The sequence below is a fragment of the Cornus florida genome, unplaced genomic scaffold (genome assembly GCF_030987335.1).
Source record: "Cornus florida cultivar Cherokee Brave unplaced genomic scaffold, ASM3098733v1 CherokeeBrave_3.0.0_Hap2_Chr03, whole genome shotgun sequence".
NCBI lineage: Eukaryota > Viridiplantae > Streptophyta > Magnoliopsida > Cornales > Cornaceae > Cornus > Cornus florida.
The window spans coordinates 45,520,412-45,540,902 of NW_026775573.1; the positions used below are offsets into that span (position 1 = coordinate 45,520,412).

General features: G+C 35.1%; 1 protein-coding gene across 1 annotated transcript in view; it reads right to left on the reverse strand.

The window, feature by feature from the left end:
* LOC132300411 (UPF0481 protein At3g47200-like) overlaps positions 1 to 15,597 on the reverse strand; it is a 29,268-nt gene extending 13,671 nt beyond the window's left edge. The window contains exons 1-2 of the mRNA XM_059797456.1: positions 15,531 to 15,597; positions 15,195 to 15,268 (exon numbers count right to left, since the gene is read on the reverse strand). The gene's annotated coding sequence lies outside the window, so the exon portion shown is untranslated. The remainder of the gene's footprint in view (positions 1 to 15,194; positions 15,269 to 15,530) is intronic.
* Positions 15,598 to 20,491: the final 4,894 nt, after the last annotated feature.

Genomic DNA, 20,491 nt, shown 5'->3' on the forward strand with positions numbered 1-20,491 from the left:
TGTGTTGTGCAAACCCATTCCTCATCGGAAGGCCATGCCATTGAACATGTTAATGCGGTGACTACCTTGCAGAGTGGTAGAGTTATGGACAATCAAGTTGAAATGACCAATGAAGAGAGTGAACCGGTGCAATCTCAAGTTGTCACCCGTCCCATTTTACATCCTATTCCTCCTTCATTGCATATACATGACCTTGTAGATGAGAAAGTCTTAAAAGATGTGTTTGAAAAAGAAGTTTTGAAAAATAATGTTGAAAAGGTTTTATTGAAAAAAGAGAGTTCAAAAGAAAATTTTGAACCAAAGGTTCCATTTCCGGATGCCTTAAAAGAATCCATTTCAAAAGACAAGCAAAAGGCAAAAACCAATGAAATAATGGAAATGTTTAGGCAAGTGAAAGTTAATCTTCCACTATTGGATGCAATCAAACAAATTCCGGCTTATGCCAAATTATTGAAAGACTTGTGCACCCAAAAGCGGAAGAACAAGAGCCAACCACCAAGAAAAGTGGTTTTGACCGAGCAAGTAAGCTCAATTTTGCAACATAACACTCTTCCAAAGTTTAAGGACCCTGGTTCATCCACTACATCATGCATTATTGGTGATCATATTATTAATCGGGCACTTCTTGACTTAGGAGCAAGTGTTAATTTTCTTCCATACTCAGTTTATGTTAAATTGGGCTTAGGTGAATTAAAACCGACGTCGGTAGTTTTGTAACTTGCAGACCGATCCATTAAGAAGCCTAGGGGTATAATTAAGGATGTTTTGATAAGGATTGACAAATTCTTTTTCCCGGTTGATTTCGTTGTCATAAACACGGAACCGGTTCCCAATCCTAAGAGCCAAATTCCCATTATCCTTGGCCGTCCTTTCTTGGCAACCGCTAATGCCAACATCAATTGTAGAACGGGGATAATGAAGATTTTATTTGGCCACATGAAGGTGAAGTTGAATATCTTTAATCCCACACCCAATTCATTTGACAAATATGAAAGAGAAGTCAATGTTGTAAATAAATGTCATGATCTTCAATGCCAAGGGAATGAGCTTTTGTGTAAAACCAAAACTTCCAAAGGATCATCTTCAACCTTGCATTTTAAAAGTCTTGTTTTAAACTCTTGCTTTGAAAGGGCATGGAAGCCCAAAAGTTATAATTGCATAGATAAGGGACCAAAGACTTCCTTTGAGCTTGATCCAATAAGTTCTTCAAAGAACCATTTGTTGGGCGGAGTTCAAAACATCTATCACCCCAACAAGGAGGGGATGCATTATCAGATCTTTGATCCGGTTTAAAAGAGCCCAATGTCTTGCTAGAGACGTTAAAAAATAGCAAAAGCATTCGTAGGGTGTCAAAACCCTATTCCTCCCCCATTTCTATCTTTCATTTCATTTCTTGCGAAGTCTAGATACTTGTTTTTGGTTTATATGCATTTTAAGGAACTTTGGTGAGGATTGCATAATCTTTCATGTCATTATTGAGCATTCTGCAAAGTTCGATCGATTTCAAACTGGAGTTCGATCGATCGAACTCTTCTCTATATCCAACACTTAGAAAAATTTTCGACTTGCAGAAACCTACATCCAAATCACCTCTCTGTCCCATCGTTTGAACCAACTCTAAGATTGATCAAGAGACCTTCGATCGATCCAACTTCCAAGTTCGATCGATCTCATGACTCAACACTTAGAAAAATTTTGGGCCTGCATCAACCTGCATATTTCAGCTCTCTGTCTGATCGTTCGAAATATTCCAAGATCGATCAAGAAGTTCATCGATCGATCCAACTTCCCAATTCAATCGATCTCATGTTCCAACACTTAACCAAATTTTTGAACCAAAAACCTGCATATTCTTACCTCTGTCTGATCGATCGAAGGCTTGTTTCAATCGATCGCAAATCTTCATTTCATTATTTTAATTTTAGTTTGACTTTTTAACTTTTCAAAAATCCAAAAATATTTTCATTTTTATTTTATTCTATTTTCTCTCTCATTTTATTTTGTTTTAATTTTTGACAAGTTTTCAAAAATTCAAAAATATTTTAATTTATTTAGTTTTTAATTAATTAAATTAAAAAAAAAATTCAAAGCAAATCAAAAATATTTTGTTTTACTTTATTTTCCAATTTTTAATTTTATTTTTGCAAATTTCAAAAAAAAAAAAAAATCCAAAAATACTTTGAAAGGAGTTCATCAAAGTTCGATCGATCACAACTCATCTTCGATCGATCGAACTTGTCGGGAAATGTTTTTAAAAACAAAAACAAGGGTCTTGAGATCGATCATTTGGATCGATCTCACTCACCAAACCCTAGTATCTCGTCCCTCTTCACTGTGAATCATCTCTCCTAGCTCCAGCAACTCCTCCGGCGAGATCCAAACATCTCGAATCTCAGTTCATCTCCATCCTCTTCATCTCAGATCATCTCAGTTCATTCTCCATTCTCTCACTCTCTTGAGGTAAGATCCGAGACATCCTTCCCTTGATTTGAACTCTCATGCATCAATACTTGTTTCAAATGTCGTAATCATGTTGCTCTCATGTTGAATCTTCCATTCTCAAAGCTTTAGCATCCATGTCTATATATACATATATATATATGTGTGTGTGTATATGTGTGCATAGATTTTGAAGATTTTGTTAGATTTGGGTGTTTGGGCCACGTTTGGAGTGTATTTAGGTTTAATTTATGTTGTTGGAGGGCCTACGAACTCACTCGTGTAGGCCCCATTCTTCAAAAGTCACAGATCTGTGACTGTTAGGTTTCATCATCGCACTGTTCGATCGATCGAACAAATTTTTTATCAATCGAATATTTGCGTTCGATCCAACCCAACCTTCAATCGATCCAACTTTTGTGATTGATCTCAATTCTTTTTATGATCGATCGAATTTAACAGATCTCATATACACACTTCATTCATCTTATCTTATGTTCAAGCTACCTTATATATGCCCAATGCCTGTGAAATTCCACATTGGATGCATTTCATACTCATATTGTTTAGCATGTTTCATATTCTGCCACTTGCATAGAATCATGCAATATTTTGTTTAGTCTATCTTACTTGACATACATGTTTCTATATTGTGCCTTATATTCTATATATGCTGGCACTAACTCTTGAATTTCTATTTGTGGACTATAGCTCGCATTAAGACGGTAGCACGTAGACACTGTCACAGCTCCAGACGCAGACTTGACGATGGGGCCAGTCCATCTCATGTCCGGGATCCTAGCCCCGAGCACACACAGAGGAGAGTCCAACAGCGGACAGAGGAGACTGCGCAGCCCTCTCATACAGAGGAGCCATTACACCCTACTCCACCCCAGTCGCCAGCTCATCCAGCATTCACTCCATCACCATCTCCACCGCATAGAGGTGCTGAGCAGCTAACTTAGCCGGCTTCACTTGAGCAGCCAGCTCAGCCGGCTCCACCTGTTCAGCCAGCTCATCTACAGCGTGACAGACTCACGCCTCGATATGCACACATGACAATCGACCACGAGTCAGCATTCGACACCTCATTCTTCTCCAGATCGGTGCTGACTCGATCTACCTATCAGGATATCATTCAGCGGGGCCTCTCAGCTATTCTTGCCCCAGTTACAAAGCCAATCTACCCGCGACTGGTACGGTTGTTCTACCAGAACCTCCGACCATCGCCGCGCACTACAGCCGAGCTCATCACCTCTATCAATGGCTATGAGATCACCATTATAGTGGATACTCTAGCCTGTTCAACTCGCTGTCCACATCGATGTCCGCCCGAGCTACAGAGACATATCCCAGGTTCCACAGGCCTTCTTACGCCGATATGGCGATTTTTCTCATAGGTCACCATGCCGATGGCAAGACCTTCGCCACCCAGACATTCTTGCCGAATGACCTGTGGTTTACAGATTCAGTGTTTTACTGAAACATAATACATGGCGGGACACAAGATTCAGAGGCGGGGCGACTATCTAGCAGCCCTGTATGCCTTCTATACCGACCACTGGGTGTCTATTCCTGCACTTATCTAGAGCATGATGAGTATATCAGCAAGAAGGTGCCCGGAAGGGCCAAGTCTCTTCCATTCAGTCACCTCATCACCCAGATTCTCATTGACCAGCGCTATCCCATCCACCCGCAGGAGCACCTCGAGAGAGGTTCCTGTCACTTCCTCAAGAAGGACTGGGACAAGAGCTACAGAGCTATTATCACTCGCCTGCAGGACCATGTCGTACTGGCGGCTGCAGAGTTGGAGTTAGAGGAGGAAGCAGCAGCACAGGCCCAGGCAGAGGCAGCAGCAGCACATCCCGCAGCGGATGATGCACCAGTCTATCCAGCTGCCGAGCATGATGACATTGATATAGACATTGACATAGAGCACTCAGCAGATGACGCAGCTTAGCATTCTCCAGCCGGGTCACCTATCCACGAGCAGGAGTAGACCCAGGAGCTGTCTTCTGACTCCTCCATACCAGACTTGACCCTCGGCTTCGGAGTGCGTCTACAGACGTTCGAGGACGCTATTGTTGCCATCAGAGCTGACCTCACGGCCCACAGAGTGGAGTTTGCTGCCTTCTGCATGGATGTCGTGACCATGTTCAAAGATTTATCTAGAGACATCCGCGGAGCCAGATTTGCCCGTCCTACTTCATCTTCCTGAGCTCCCATTCCTTTCTATCTTATGACCCCTCTCTCCTTTTGATACTTTATTATTGTCACTGTATTATTTTTACAGCTGGTCTGTCGGCTTTGATATTTCTATTGTACCTGCACTTTCTCTATTTTATATATCTATTTTTGCTATGGATGTCATATGATTGTATTCTCATATCTGTATGTTTGACTCCATCAGGTGCATCACAGTGACTTCAGTGAGAGAGTGCTACCCAATTTCTAGGACCACCCTCATACCTCTCTCATTTCATTATCTGTTTATCCCATTTACACTTGCATGACCACTGTGCACTGATTATCCCATTTTTGTTATCTGATAAGTTTATCCAAGTGCCAATTTTTAGGACTACAGTTCATCCCAAGTTTGGGGGGGCCATGCCACCCACTTCGGATACTTCAGTCCTGATCATTCTTGCTTAGTTGCACTGGTATACTCTTTCCTTTGTTCTCTTTGCACATTGAGGACATTGTGCAATTTAAGTTTTGGGAGAATGGTACTCTACAGTGTTAGTTTTGAATTCAAATTTTTAGCATGACTTGTGTATTTGAGGGATATTTCTATGATTGGTCCACATCTAGCTATGATTTTGATCTTTTGAGGACTATAATACTTAAATTTTGAAAATTGTTTGACTTGAGAGGTCAATACTCCTTGTATGCCTTGTGGAAGCCATTTAGGAGTAAATTTTTCGAAAGATTGATATCTTGCTTGCATTTGTGGTCCACATCATCTTGATTTTGTGATTATTTTGAGATTCACTCTAGTATTCTACACTAGCACAGGCGCACACTAGCATTCATTTGTGGGGTACATGCTTTGTTGATTATTGAATTGGTTATATCCCAATTGGGCTAGTAGTGCATTGAAAACTTTCATTCTTGATAAAGATGGATAACAATCCCTTTTCATTAAGTAGTCGAGATTCCAGCCTCATTAAGCACTAAACTTCTCGCGCCGGAAAGTGGAGGGCCCGAACTCTAGGTTAATAATTGAACTTGCTTACAAAAAAAAAAAAAAAAAAAAAAAAAGTGAGGAATTCTCTCAAAAATTGAGAAGTATGAAATGATTAGATGGTTGTTGTCTTGATTTGTAGCCTAGTTGATTTGAGCTTGTAAGTCCGTAGGGGTGTTTGAACACCTAGTGCCCTAAAGCCGTCTGGTTTGGGAGTCATTGACCTAACGCTCGACCTCATGAATCGCTAGAAAGCTTAAAAGATCAACACATTGCACTATGCTTCCATCTTTGATCCTCTAAAAAATAAAAATAAAAAATATCGAGTGAAAAGAATAAGCGCACCTAGAATAATAAGCTTTAATAAAAAGTTCACTTTTTGTCTTGATGATCGGTACTAGATTTGTGTGCTAATTTGAGGATAAGAATGTGATTAATTCTTTAGTTGGCTAAGATAGCAACACATTGATGCCGGTCCACTCAAAAGGATTCTAAAGTTGTTTTGATTTGCATGATCATTTTCTTGATATGTTGAGGACCATAATTGCTTATTTGGTGTTGAGATTTTGGGATATTGCTTAAAAAGGGTTGAAAAATTGCATACTTGAGGTAGTTTTCTCCCAATGCTTGTTTGCAATAGTGGTACCTCTTTTGAAAGAAAGAGCTTAGTGTTTGTGGGTATCATTTCTGGAAACCCTCACGAGACTTCACTCGTCCACTAAGGGTAACCTAGGGGTTTAAAAGGCTTATTGCATATGCTAAATGCAATCGTGTTCCCTACGAAAGTGGAGTTATCCATTTATTATTTTCTAGTTTATAGTTGTATAGTTGTTCATTTCATTCCTTTACTTTCTAGTTCATTGCAAGGGACTAGCAATATTTAAGTTTGGGGGTGTGATGAGCACTGAAAAGTGCATATTTAAACCCTTTAAGCTTAGGCATTCTAGTTCCTTTATCTATCTTACTTTGCCGTTTTAGATTGATTTCGTATTATTTATATTTTCAGGCACTTATCCCGAAAATAAGCTAACTCAGCCAAATAAGAGCTTCATTGAAGCAATTCTGAGATTAAACAAAGAAAAGAGCAAAGTGGAGGAAGAAAGAAGCAAAATAAGGCAAAGAAGCAAGTTCGATCGATCCAAGTCCATGGTTCGATGGATCGAACAATGATCGATCTCAGCACTTCAAGATAGATCCGAGTCTTGACCCAAAAGCACTTAAGTCCAAAAGTTCGATCGATCCAACATCATTCTTTGATCGATCGAATACCTTTGTCCTTATTCAAATGATTGATCTTATCCATAACTGTCCACCCACTAACCACCTTTTGTCCTTTTCCCAAAAAATATCTCCCAAAATATCTCGAATTTGTCTTTTCCCAAAAAGCTCAGCTAGTTGGATCGATCCAGCCTTAGTTTGATCAATCTCAGCCAGTTCGATCGATCCAAGTCCAAGGTTCGATCGATCGAACTTCCTCCGAGTGCAAAAAGTTAAAATTCCAGCTCATTAAAAGTTATCTTTTAGCCAATCATTGGAGAATATTGTGTGCACGACCCTAGCTCATTTGGGGAGTGATTTTAACCTACTTATATAAGGATAAGGATTGTTTTTTAGTGAAGGAAGAGAGATAGATAGATAGAGAGGGAAGCCAACAATAAATTCATATCATCTCTTGGAGATGAAGCTTAGAACAGGAAAAGGCTAGAGACACCATTGGAGATCTTCATCAACAAGGAGCAAACCTCCTCCATGGAATTAGCCCTTGAGGGTTGGAGCATCATCACCATGAGTGGCTAGACATCCTCTTGGGGCTAGAGTAGCCCCAAGCATGCTTTCTATATCTTAATTTTGTGTATTATTGAGGAATTAGTGTTGTAATTGATGTTTTGACACTTTGATATATATAGATCTTGTTTATTCAATGATTTATGTGGTTTAATGCTTCCAATTGGTCATTTCATTCTATCTATATGTCTATATATGCTAGAATAGATGTTCATGTGCTTATCTCTAGATTTTGTGTTATTGATGCATATCTATGTGTATTGATGCTATAGATTTAGAAATTGTCAAAACATTGTGCTTAAAAGAATGCTTTTGTGATTCTCTTGATGGTTCATGCTTATCTCTTGATGGGTTGTGCCTCTCCCCTAGTTTATTTTCATGCTAGTAGTGTAGATGTAGTGTAGTTGTAGTGTAGTGTTAAATGGGAGGATAATCTATACTTGTTGTTTGATGATCCAAGCTTTTGGATGCAATTAGCATATGTCCCTATCCTTGTGTTGTATTTGGATTGTGAGTTTAATGAAAGAATTAATGACTTGTTTTGATTTATTATGCCTTTCACATGTTGTTTAGACAATATATGCTTCATAACTTAGATATATTGTGCCTTTCACATGATATTTAGACAATACATGCTTAACTAGTCATCCTTGCTTGTTGAATCAACCAAATACAGACACACCAATATTGTAACACCCTAATTGCCCTCATTAATCACTTGTCAATGATATAGAAATGCATTGCTTGGTGGTGATCTCTAAACCCCAAGATCTCTCTCTCTCTCTCTCTTACTTACTCTTAATTGCACTCTTTTGCTATTACTCAGTTTAATTTAGTTGTTCTTTAATCAACCAACGAACCAATTGTTTGATCACTCGACCTACTAGCCCTAATTGTGATTCCACAACATTGCTCGATCCTCACAGTCCCTTGGGACGATCCCTATTCGCCCTAGCTATATTTATAGTGAAAGGTAGTAGTGGCTTCTATAAATGTAAAACTCTTGGCCCTCGCCTTAATGCACACTCTTAAGCTTATGGTAGGACGACGACCCGCCACCAAAGAACAACACTTTAAGAAGAGATCTAAGGAGTTTAGGACACATTCCATACTTGGTATATTTTCAGAACTTCCAAAAATAGTGTTTTACGAAGTTTCAACCTTCAGGATTTAGACTAGTAATCTTGAACCGGTCCAAGATCTTTGGAACTAGTTCAAGACCTTTAAAGCTTGCTTCGAATTTTCACTGCCTTTCTTGAACCGGTTCAGCCTTTCTTAAACCGGTTCAAGGTCTTCTAGCAGGTTAAAGAAACTTTGAATCCTAATCTGTTTTTCCTTCTTAGTTTGTTTAAAATATTACCAAAAGTCCTATGCATGAGATTTTCTTTATTTTATGCATATTGAGGTCTTTGAATATTCTATATAAACCTTAATATTCATCTAGGTTTGAACGGTTTTTGTATTACAACTTCATACTTCATAAAAAGCCTTTTGATGAGCGCTGAAAAGTTCACAATTAAACCCCTTAAGCTTAGGTATTCTACGACCTTTATCTATCTTACTTTCCCATTTTAGACTAATTTCATATTATTGTCTTTTTTAGGTACTTATCCTAAAAATAAGTTAATTCAGCCAAATAAGAACTTAAAAGAAGCAATCCCAAGCTGAATGGAAGAAAGGAGCAAAGTGGTAGCAAAATGAAACAAAGTGTGGAAAAAAAACAGCAAGTTCGATCGATCTCAACATTCCTTTGATCGATCAGAGCAACATCGATCTGGACACTTCAAGATGGATCCAAACCTTTGTCTTTATCCAAACTATTCTACCATGTTCGATCGATCCAACTTATCTTTGATCGATCGAAAATATTCGATCTTATCCACACCTACCACCCTACCTACCACTCTTGTCTCTTTCCCAAAATATCCGAAAATATCTCAGAGATTTGTCTTTATTCAAAAAGGCACCGCCAAGGATGATCGATCTCTGCAGCATTCGAAGGATCTCACCAATGTTCGATCGATCTCAATATAGTTCGATCGATCGAACCCTCTCAAGTGGAAATTAAATCAAATTCCAGCTCATTAAAAGTTGTCTCATGGTGCAATCATTGGAGGAGCCCTTGTGCACGAGTCCAGACCATTGGGTGTGACACTTGAGCTACCTATATAAAGATTTGAGCTACTTTTTACATATATACTTAGAAACGTTCTTAGAGAGAAAAAAAGGAGAGGAGGAGAAGCTAGAGACACATTCTTGGGAGTTCTTCTATTCTTCTAGGGTTCCATCAAGAAGGAGGCCATTCCTACCATGGAGATAGCCCTTGAGGGTTGGATGACTACTTCAATGAGTGGCTAAACATCTTCTTGGGGCTAAAGTTAGCCCTAAGCATGCCTTCTAGACTCTAATGCTTTGTATTTTGAGGGGATTTGTGTTGTAATCTTGTTTTGACACTTATTTTATATATGAATCTTGTTTATTCAATGATTTGTGTGGTTTAATACTTCCAATTGATCATTTCATTATATCCATATGTCTATGTATGCTAGAATAGATGTTCATGTGTTTATCTCTAGTTTTTGTGTTATTGATGCATGTCTATGTGTGTTGATGCTATGGATCTAGAAATTGTCAAGGCATAGTGCTTAATAGAATACTATTGTGGTTTATTTTATGGTTCATACTCATGTCTTGATGAATTGTGTCTCTCTCTTAGTTTATTTAATTTAATTTTCATGTCCTTAATTTAGTTATAGTGTAGTTGCCTTAGTTGTTAAATGGGAAGACAATCCATGCTTGTTATTTGATGTTCCATGCTTATGAATGCAAGTAATATTATTCTCTAACAATGTGATGTGTTTGGATTGTGAGCTTAAAGGAAGGATTAATGGCTTAGCTTGATGTATTGTGCTATTCACTAGGTTGCTTAGACAATATATGCTTAATTGGCCATCCATGCTTGTTGAAACAATCAATCACACACTCTCAAATTGTAACACATGTTTCCCCTCATTAATTATACATTGAATGTCTAGAATGGTGATGTTTAGTGGTGACCTCTAGACCCCAAGACCTCATTCTCTTGTTTTCTCTAGATTTCATTTAAATTGCTTATTTTACATTGAACTTGTTTAGTTTAGTTTGTAGTCTAATCAACCAAACACACTACCTTTTGATCACTCGACCTATTAATCCTATACATTGTTTCCATTGCAGGTACGCCTATAATCCCTTCGGACGATCCCTACTCACCCTAGCTATATTTTTAGTTAGAGATAGTGGTGGCTTTTATAAATTTAAAACTTGGTCACATTTCACACTCACACTCTTAGTGCATCTTTAAACGTTGGTGACGCGACGACACACCACCTTTGAGAGATATTTTTGAAAAAAATCAAAGTTGATTTTTCTGTCATTCTTTCTAAAACACACACATAAACACAAGAGTGAGTTTAAAGTGTTATTCAAATTCTGATCGTGATCAAAGTCTCGCATCTACAACGATCAAAGAAAAATAGATCTACTTCTACATCAAATTCAGATATTAAAGAATAGAGGTGAAGCGATCACACTTTGAAAGGTCAAACCATTCGAGGAGTGTTATTTGATCTATCAACAATTCTTCTACAGAGATCAAGAGTAAGACTGAGGTCAAGTGCTGTTGGACGGGATGTCGCAAAGTTAGATGATTGTCAGCAATTGGTGTTTGGTAGAACGATAGGCTGTGAGCCAGAACAAAGTCTATTGTAATTTATTTCAAACATAGTGGATCGGTACTTTGGATTGCAGAGTCCACGAGGTTTTCCCACGTAAACTGTTGATCTATTTTACCAATGGGGGTTTCTTCGTTAAAAATTCTGGTGTCTATCTCTATTACTTTGTTTGATATTATCTTGCATTTATTGATTAATTGTTAAAATAAGTAAAGTTAGAAAAATATTTGTTTCTAAAAATACAAAATTTTCTAAATCTTCCACTGGATTAGTATCAGAGTCAATTACTACACATTGAGTTGATTCTTGTGGAAAGTTTTGATTGATTTCAAAAAATTTGTTTTTGATTAAGAGATCATGGAATGGCAGTGACTGAGGTCAAATCAAGAAAAAATGTTGGTCCTTGTTGCAGCAAAAATTTGAAGAAGAAAACTCGAGTTGGACAAAAGGTTCCAAGTTCACTAACAATTCTGCTCTATTGACTTCATTAATGGAGGAATCTAGCTCCATATTATAAACCAATTAACTTTTGTCCCACATGATATATACAACCATGCAACATAATAATACTATGTATAAAGTATAAATAGGTTGCATTCCCTAAATTATGCTGGGATTCTTTGTCGTGGACTCGGAGTGCCAGTCTGCCAGTTGTATGAGACTTGCTTATTATTATAATAATAGTAATAATAATAGTAATAATACAACAACCCTATAATTATGAGAGTATTTACTATGGTATTCTCAGCCAACAAAAAATCAAAATTTCTCTTGAAAAAAATTCTTTTTCTCTATTCTCAAAGAAAATAGAAGTTTTATTATACATAATGAACACGACTTGTTAATATATAAATAAACACGACTCTGTATTATATATATAGGGTTAAAATCACGAATTGCCCATGTATTGCTGCTTTTTTGTCACTTAATTTTTGTACAATCAAAATGTTCCATATACAAATCCTATCCGAACCGTCATTGATGGAATTACCAAAATGAATTTATTGTTTATTTTTAATATTATAGATTATATTGTTTGCAATATATATATATTTTTCCTATATAATTCCATATATTGTTTGCAATATATAAAATTATAATATACATATTAGCTAATAATAGCAAAGTTAATTATATATACAATATATTGTAATTTTCAGTATCGTTGCCTCTATTTATGTGAATGGGGTCATAAATATACGTCGTATTATACAATTAAATAAAAATACTATATAATCATACTATACTCAAATATTATACTATTCTTTCATATTTTATAGTACATATTATATAGGTATTGTATAATATATTATGAATATTTTTATAATATTTAATTAAAATCTCAAATATCATACTATGTGTTTTTTATAAGTATATTATTTTACAAACATATTTATTATAAATTGTATTTCTTGTATAATTACTAATTTTTATATAATGTAATCTATTAAGATAGTTTTAGCTATTTTTAACTTTTAGTATTATAGATTATATAGTTTAATATTATATCTTATTTATGAATTTTTATAGTACATATATGGAGTATAGTGTCAAAAATTGAAAGTATACATACAGGGGGTTTCGTAAATATAACACTTCAGTAAATTTAACGCGGTAATTTTAGTCATGTAAAACTCACAAAGCACATGTCATATTACCGTTTACTTTAACTGAGATTTGATCAATTAAAAAAAAAAAAAAAAATTAATCGTACAATGGGTAAAGTGCCAAAAGTATGAAAGTAGATGGGGGTTTTATTAATTTAACCCTTATATATATATATATATATATATATATATATATATATATATATAATATAATGAGCACAACTTGTTCAACACCCTTTTTTTTTTTACTTGAGAGCTTAATTGTTCGGAGCAAGTTGTGATTTTTATTTTCCTTTCTTTTATTTATTTATTTATTATTATTATTTTTACCTTCCAAAGACACAAGTTGTTCTAGAGAGGAAAAAGATAAGAAAAAAAGAAAAAGAAAGATCATACGTCTTTATATAATATTTACATAAGGAAAAGCTTGTGAGAAACTTAATTTTATGTTGACTAATTTTAATGTCAAAATTGTTCAACCGAGTTGTAATTTTGATTTTATTTTGGGTCTCGGCTTTGACAAGTTGAAAAACAAGTGCATGGATATCTTAATTTGATGAGAACACCACTTAGAACAAATATTTGAGTGAGAACAATGTGGGTTTGAAGTTTGGTAGGCTAGAACTTTGCATTTGTGCTTTTATTTGGAAAAATCTAAATTCAAAGAAGTTCGACACTTTAAAGATACTCGTTGGAACTTTTGTGGAGCCCAACAAGTCGCACTTTATTCCATTTACTCTCAGTTGGAGAGTTCTAGGAAGTGCCACCAATCACATGCAGTTTTTGAAACCAGTAGCACATTTCTTCATAGTTGTGGGATCTCTTGTTTTTGGTATGTTTTTATTTCGTATTCGAACCTTCTGTAGACATTCTTAATCGGTTTTAACCTATTTGCAACCTTGTTAAGGACTCTCATATATATATTAATACTATCTTAGAGTATCTTGCAGTCTATTAAAATATTATTTTGTGTAAAATTTATATTGTCACGTATGATTTGTATTTGTAAATAAAAATTATGAGCACAATATATAAAAATTATGAGCACAATATACTACATATATGTACTATACTTTTAAAATTTAATTTACACAATTTTTTTACACAGTTTCTCTTTCATCTTTCTCATTCCATTAAAGCTTTTTCTCATTCTATTAAAGAACCAACCATATATTAAGTAAGTTTATACAAGTTTTATGTGGTACTGACATAACATGTGGTTGGTTGTTATTTGGAATTTTTTTTTTACACAAACGGTATAAAACAACTATTGGAGTTAAAAAAAAATCTAAATTTTTTGTATAAATTTATCATGACACATCAGATTTACACAAAAAAAATATACACAACAGTTGGAGATGTTCTTAGTCTCATGAATATATATACACAAGCGCAATACTTAAGTCCTCACTAGTGAGGATATGTAATATACTCAGTGTTAATGTAAACTAATAATAAATAAACACGTCTTATTTTAATTACCAAATCAAAGTAAACACGTCTTATTTTAATTACCAAATCAAAGTTAATAAGGCTGCCCTAAAATTAGTTTCAATTGGGTTGCCCCACCACAAAGTTTAGGTCCAATTCCTAGAATGATTGCCTAGGAAGTTGTTGGAGTCTTTTCCTGAATGAGTGGGCTGGGCCGGATCCGGCCCAGTGGGATTTTTTTGGGTCCCTTCAACTACCCATTTAAGAAAATAAGACGAAATATACAAAGTTGTACTATATTATGGTATTAAATTAATAAACCATACCATTGAACAAGCCGTAAGACTAAAATAAAATAAATAAAATATTTAATACTGTCTGAACATATATATAGACACATGTATATTATTTATATATATATATATATTATTTATTGTAATGAAAAGATAAAATCACTCATGAACGCTAATATTTTAACAACAAATTTGTAATACACACTTTATATTAATTCAAATTACTTCACAGCACCAAAGGAATTAAGTGACTGAAATTGTGACAAATTTTTTATCTGTCAACATACATAATTACTTTATTAGCATTAAATTAATAAATCATAATATTAAATAATAGTGTTAAAAGCAAAAATAAAAATAAATAAATAACAAATTACCATTATATGACACACACACATATATATACATGTGTCTATTGTGAGGGAAATATATTGCAACACATAAAGACTAATATCTTAATAGAAATTTTTAAATACACACCTTATTTCAATTCAAATAACTTCACAGTATCAAAGGAATTGAGTTGCTGAAATTGTGACAAATTTATTAAGAGCCAACAAACATGATTACTTGATTAGCATTAACTTAATAAATCATACTATTAAATAATAATGGTAAAAGCAAAAAAATAAAAATTATGAGCACAATATATATATATATGTGTGTGTGTGTGTGTATTATAAGGGAAAGATGTTGTAACGCATCAACAGTAATATCTTAATAAAAAATTTCAAATTCATACCTTATTTCAGTGCAAATAACTTCAATATATGCACCAGAGGAATTAAGTAGCTCGAACTGCGACAAATTTTTTATCTGCCAACATATATAATTACTTGATCAGTATTAAATTGATAAATAAATCATACTATTGAACACTAGTGCTAGAAGGAAAAAACAACAATTTAACATTGTTTGTACATATATATAAAAAACAAGTGTATGTATGTAGTGTAATAGAAAGATATTGTAACACATTATATAAATTACTTGATTGAACCAAATGATCATTCTAAAGAATAAAAGTATACACCAGGAAATTGCATGCACTGATGCACTCACGCATTACATTGCCTACCTAACTGTTGCCCTGGTGAACAGCTCTATGGAAGTATGGATTCAAGCATTAAGATTATGATTTATATGACTGGAAGAAAGCTGCAAACCCAAGTTCAAGAGTAATATACTTTTCTTACATAGACAAACTTATATGTGTGTGTGTGTGTATTGATTTAGAGAGAGAGATAAAGAGAGACTATAGAAAGGAATAATTCATGAGTTGCATCTTCTTTTCTTGGGATTGTTTGTACTTGACAAGGAAGCAAGGAAGCAATATATCAAACCATGCAAGTTGTCTCATGTGTTTTATATATCAAAAGAAGCTTTCTTGGCCTGTGAACACTCAAGCAAAAGATGAATTAAATATGAAACACTAAAATATCAATTTTGATTTCTTCTGCTGCGGGATCCAAGGGGGTTTGAGCCCAAAAAAAGAAATTTTTTATTTTTTATTTTTTAATTTTTTTATATCAAATGATGGTTTTTCTTGGCCTGTGAACACTCGACCAAAAGATGAATTAAATATGAAACATTAAAATATCAATTTTGATTTCTTCTGCATTTTCACCAAAAGCTATGGTCACATATAAAATCTTTTAGGGTAAAATGTGATATTGTATTTGCTGATTATAAACCCTTGTAATTAAATGTAAAGCACGGTGTATATAGATTTAGGTTGCTATGGAGGTCTAGTACGAGAAAGTCTACAATACAAGTACAATGAGGTCTCTTAGTCGTTGGATCATCTATCAGGTGGACCCCACCACTAGGGGTGGAGGGAGGGGTGGGTCAGGGGTGGCCATGGCCCCTGCCCGCCCCCCCCCCCCCCCCCAAATTTTTATTTTATTTTTTATTTTTTTTCTTCTGTAACCTCTATTAGTGGAGTATATTTATACTTATTAAAGATAAATTAGTATACAAAATTTTAAATTGGCCCCTCAAAATTTTCTTAACTTCTATTAATAGTGTATATATTTATAATTATTAATGGTAATTTACTATAGAAAAATTAAAATTGGCCCCCAAATTTTCAAAAAATACTTATTTTTGTTACTTTTTTATGGTTATTAAAGATGGTTTGAAAAAGAAATTGCTCGTATTCCTCAGAGTCTAAAGAATCCTTCTTTTCTTTTTCTTTTTTTTCTTTTTTCGGAAGGTTATTATTGCAATCTTGGTATAACATATCATTACTCTATGCATATCCTTCATACAACATTCAGTTTTATTATTATATAGTACTTTATGCATACGCACGTGTGTAATACCCTGATATTTTAAAAGATTTATTAATTGGGATTAATTAATTTTATTTTATTTTTAAATGATTTGTTTGATTTAATTGAAATTAATTGCTTTTATTTTATTTTTAAATGATTTGTTTTATTTAATTGAGTACTATAATTTAATTGTCTTATTTGTATTAAACTATATTTCACGATTATATTTGATGAATTGGTGTGATGTTTTGATTTGTGAAATTTTATGATTGAATTGTTGATTTCTAATGTGTGTATTTATGTTTGTTTCAATACTTTAATTATTTTGATATCCCTTAATTTTGTGCGCGGATTTGATCAACCTGTGTTCCGAAATTAGGGAGTATCATAAATGGTATCAGAGCCTGATCCAGCCGGAAGTGTGCCGACGAGGACGTCGAGCCTCCAAGGGTGGTGGATTGTGATGACCTTGTAGTTGGTATGAGACCTTTTGGGGTGAAGTCTAAAAGCAAAACCGTGCAGGCTCAGGCTCAAAGCGGACAATATCATACCATGTGGTGGAATGAGTCGTCACAAATGGAGGACTCGTGACCACCTTTGTGTGCGTTTTACATGAGATACCCACTATCCGGTTGAGATTTCTTTAGTCCAATGAGGGTCTCTAGTGTGTACTTATATTTATCAATTATATAAATATGAAATTAGCTAATTACGAGATATGTCTACTAATTATGAGTATATGTAAATGGGTTAATTTCCACACGGACAAAGAGAACAATGAAATTTGAAATTAAATAATCAAAGTTTTCATTTCATGGATTCGTGAATTTTGAGGACGGAATTGCTTTTGTTAAGGGGGAAGAATGTAATATCCCGATATTTTAAAAGATTTATTAATTTTTATTTTTATTTTTTAATGATTTGTTTGATTTAATTGAAACTAATTGCTTTTATTTTATTTTAAAATGATTTATTTTATTTAATTGAGTATTATGATTTAATTGTCTTATTTGTATTAAACTATATTTCGCGATTATATTTGATGAATTGGTGTGATGTTTTGATTTGTGGAATGTTATGATTGAATTGTTGATTTGTAATGTGTGTATTTATACTTATTTAAATACTTTAATTGTTTTGATATCTCTTTATTTTGTGTGCAGATTTGATCAACCCGTATTCCGATATTAGGGGGTATCATGATGAGCGCTGAAAAGTGCATATTTAAATCCCTTAAGCTTAGGCATTCTATTACCTTTATCTATTTTACTTTATCGTTTTAGATTGATTTCATTTTATTTCTGTTTTTAGCATTTATCTCGAAAATAAGCTAACTCAGCCAAATACGAGCTTAATTGAAGCAATTCTGGGATGAAACAAAGAAAGGAGCAAAGTGGAAAAAGGAAGAAGCAAAAAGAAGCCAAAGGTGGGAGGCAGCAAAGTTCGATCGATCCAACTTCAAGGTTCGATCGATCCAACATGATCGATCTCAGCACTTCAAGAAGGATCAGAGCCATGATAACATTTTCGAGATCTCAAAAGTTCGATCGATCCAACACCATTCTTCGATCGATCGAACTGCTTTGTCCTTATCCAAATGATTGATCTTATCTAGTTGTACTACCCTACCTACCACTTTTGTCCTTTTCCCAAAAATACCTTCAAAATATCTCAGATTTGTCTTTTCCCAAAAAGCTCGACCAGTTGGATCGATCCAGCCTCAGTTCGATAGATCTCAGCCAAGTTCGATCGATCCAAGACGAAGGTTCGATCGATCGAACTTCCTCTAGTGCGAAAAAAGTTAAAAAGCCAGCTCATTCAAGTTGTCTTGTATCCAATCATTGGGGAATATTCTTTGCACGACCCCAGCTCATTTTGTGTGTTATTTGACCTACCTATATAAGGAATATGATGCAGTTTTTGAGGGAGCTTCTTAGAGAATTAGGGATACAACCTTAGAGGCAAGTTTTAGGGAGGAAGAAAAAAAGGAGGAGGCCAGAGACACCATTGGGGAGTTCTTCATCAATAAGGAGTAGATTTCTTCCATGGAGTTAGCCCTTGAGGGTTGGAGCAACATCACCATGAGTGGTTAGACATCCTCTTGGGGCTAGAGTTAGCCCCAAGCATGCTTTCTACATCTTAATTTTGTGTATTATTGAGGGATTAGAGTTTTAATACATGTTTTGGCACTTATATGTATATAGATCTTGTTTATTCAATGGTTTATGTGGTTTAATGCTTCCTGGTCTATCTAATGGTATGCTCAGTTGTATCTAGTTTGTTCTGAAAGGACCATTTCAACCCATGTAAAGTACCCTTGCCGCATTGATTTCTAACCCAAAAGTTTGACTTTATGAAACTTTGGAGTTTCATATTTTCTTTATCCGGATTCCGAATCAAGTGATTCTTGAGTCTATCTTGATTAGTTTTTCGTTATCTTTCTAGCGGTGTGCTCGGTGGCACCCGAGTCCATAGTTTTTTGAAATAACTATTTTGCCCCTAGGGGCTTATTTGTCATATTTTTGGTCTTTTGCTTCCGCGTCAGTTCTCATTGAGTTCCACGACCTCATGGAAGGTCATTTTGACTTCTTAGAGTCTTATTTTCTGTTTTCGCTTCCGCATATCGGATCCGTTATCGGGTCAATCTTTGGTTCATCACAGGACACGTTGGCCTAAAAACAAGGGTCGTCACAGGTGGTATCAGAGCATCCGGGTTCGAATACCTTGGACGATGGGTTTTGGGTGCATATCTTGCTCATGTTGTTTTGCTTTGATGCGCCATTTAAATGCTTCTTGATAACATGCCTTGTGTGATAACATGTTTTGTTTGATAACATGTCTTGTTTGATAATATGTCACGTATGATAACTTGTTCCCATGCTCAGGTGTTCTGAGACGCCTATTATTTGTTAAGCATGTCTTATGTGTATATATGCTCTTGATAACTTGTTTTGATTTGATAACATGTCTATTTGCTTATGTGGCACCTTGAGTAGATAGTCCATTGCTATGTTGCATGCTAGCTGTTTACTTTTATGTCTGGTTTTGACAGTGTCTCTTAGGTCTGTCGTATCCCTTGGATGCCTTCTTGTTTCACGAGTTTCTTCCTTGGATAGGAGAAATTCATTCTGTAAGGACCCATGTCGGGAACCTTCTTGTCCGTTCTGTCAATTAATGCGAGTAAGGCTCATGTGAGTGTAGAATCGCAATTCTTGTTTGGTGGAGTGAGACGTGGGCCAGGGAGGCACCGTTTTATTTCCTTTTCCTTCGTGGCTTCTAGATCTAAAGCCTTAAGCGTAATGGTGCTAGTGTCATTGTTGTCAGAGTTTTGGGATTAGCCACCCCAACTCTCGCATATACCTAGTTTCTGTAGTGCCTTTGGTAATGATCATTTTCGACATTGATGTCATTTGTATCTAAAAGTTCCCTTCTGGAGCATGTTACGAACTAGTGCCTTATACTGTCATGCTACCTTACTGACGAGTAAGTGTGGGCAGGTTCTGGTTGTTGTTCGTATTGCCTTGTCACTCTCTTCTTTCACTGCGTTTTGTTGACCTTGAATCAAAGGTTTTTGGTGATCATAATTCATTAATGATGTTCAATGATTACCAATGTCATCTTGAGTGAAATTACAGAGCAAAGCATTCATCAAAACAAACACTACAATACAAGGACAAAACTGAAGAAGTAACACCAAGGAATGAGCAAAGGACTAAGCAATCAAAAGTCAAAGTCAAGTCATCACAAGACATCAAAATGGGGT